The 1,948-nt window shown below is 44.0% G+C and overlaps 1 non-coding gene across 1 annotated transcript; it reads left to right on the top strand.

Moving 5' to 3' along the window:
* The first annotated feature begins 209 nt into the window (after positions 1-209).
* Positions 210-372, top strand: LOC122152033. Its single transcript, XR_006164378.1, has one exon. It is a non-coding gene; the product is annotated as a U1 spliceosomal RNA (small nuclear RNA).
* The last annotated feature ends 1,576 nt before the right edge of the window (positions 373-1,948 follow it).

Below are 1,948 nucleotides of genomic sequence, written 5' to 3'. Positions count from 1 at the left end.
TCTTGCAAAGGTGAAATTCACAAACATGTCTGTGGGTCTCATGGACATCTGCATCAGGCACATATGATAACTTTGCGTGCAGCCCCAAAGAAGAAATACCTCAGTCGCTAATGGGGAAAAAGGAAGGCAGAAGCAGGGCCAGAGAAATAGGTGCTGAGACTGAACAAAGAAGCTATTTCAACCCAGTCTGCTTAAAAAGATTAATGATGATACTTACCTGGCAGGGGGGACACTATGATCACGAAGGTGAATTTTCCAGGGCGAGGCTCACCCGTTGCACTTGGATGTGCTGACACCTGCAATTTCCCCAAATGTGGGAAACTGGACTGCATAATTTGTGGTAGAAAGATTAATGAATAGATTCCCACCTGTGAATGGAACTCTAGCCAGGGGCAGATTACCCAGTAAGCAAGGTAAGCGGGGGCTTACTTACTAATCTGTAGTAAACAATTTCACATCAAAGATGTGGTGAAACCCGTGTGAAATTGTTCACTACAGATTTATAAGTAAGCATAAGTAAGTCTGTGCTTACCTTGCTTATTGTTTACTCCATCCCTGTCAAACTCAAAACCCAAACCCATTATCATCAATCAAGTAGAATCCAACTCATGGACACCCTGTAGGACAGAGTAGAATCGCCCCATAGGGTTTAAAAGGCTTTTAAAATCTTTATAGAAAAAGGGTGCCACCTCATTCCAAACCATTTTAGTTAGTAGGCAAGGGTGTAACCACTGGGACATTAGGGCTCCTCCATCCCCGCCAGGGACTGTAAATTTGAAAAGAGGTTTTAATTCTGTGGGAAGGTGCTGTGGGGTTGGGAGACAGATGCCAGACATATCTTATATGATATCTTTGATGTGGTGAAAAAAGTGTGAAATTGTTCTCTACAAATTAGTAAGTAAAGACAAGTGAGCTATGTTTACCTTGTTTCTTGGGTAAAACAGCACTGCCCCTAGCTATGGTATGCCCATGCACATCCTCACAGCATGCTTTGCTGGATAGGATCAGGTGAAGCTGGTAGAAGATCTATAGTGGGAAGTTGGCAAGGAACTGGCTAAATTTGTCCAGTCTGGGCTGCTGCTTGTACTCTCCGCTCTCCTTTATGCTCACACGGTCATCACCACTTTTCTGATATGTCTCTTATCCCACAATTAATGCCTGTGATTGAACATTTCTATTTGCACCTAAGTTTGATACCATTTAGGACTTTGTACAATGAATTGCCCTGAGTTCAAATATCATATGAAAGGCTAGAGACTTGCGGACCACCCACTCTGCAAAGTGCTCTCAGACTCTGGTATACCTTCTGAGAGAAGATATTAGTATCATGTCTTCAGAAGAGATGATTTTGCCACTTGGAAAAAACAAAGAAGGTACTAAGGAAAACACAGGCAACTTCCTTTCCTATTCCTTTCTTGCCAGCCCCCATGATCTCCCTTTGGAGGCCCCTTGGCTGAGTGTTGTTGTTGTTGTTATGTGCCGTCGAGTCGGCCTTGGCTGAGTACTAAGTCTTATTTGCATTATCCAGGCTTGCCCCTCTGGTCTCTAAGAGGAATGTAGCCAAGGAACAGGAAAGAGGCAGCTTTCTGCTCCTGCTGAGGTAAAGAGTAAATGGAGATCACCGGCAAGATGGCAGACTAGGTAGAAAGACTGCACAGACCCTCTTCAACAAAGAAAAGGGAAACCAATTGACACAGACACAGAAGATAATCCTGGACCCCCGAGCCTTGAAGGGAAGGATATACAAGTGGACTAAACCCAAACTAGCAGAAGAATTTGCAGGAAAATACCAAAAAAGGAGACAGATGGAGCTGCGGCCTGGCAGTAAGCCTGAGTGATCCTGACAGCACAGACAGCTTGGAGATTCCAGAGTGGTGGTAGGACCTAAGAATTAACCTAAAAATCACCCTGTTAGGCATGTGAGTTAAACATTTACCTCAAGTAGACA

The sequence above is a fragment of the Orycteropus afer genome, unplaced genomic scaffold, assembly GCF_000298275.1.
Source record: "Orycteropus afer afer isolate SDZICR_OR568_19922 unplaced genomic scaffold, OryAfe1.0 scaffold01188, whole genome shotgun sequence".
NCBI classification, from domain to species: Eukaryota; Metazoa; Chordata; class Mammalia; order Tubulidentata; family Orycteropodidae; genus Orycteropus; species Orycteropus afer.
This window is presented reverse-complemented; position numbering and strand designations above follow the sequence as displayed.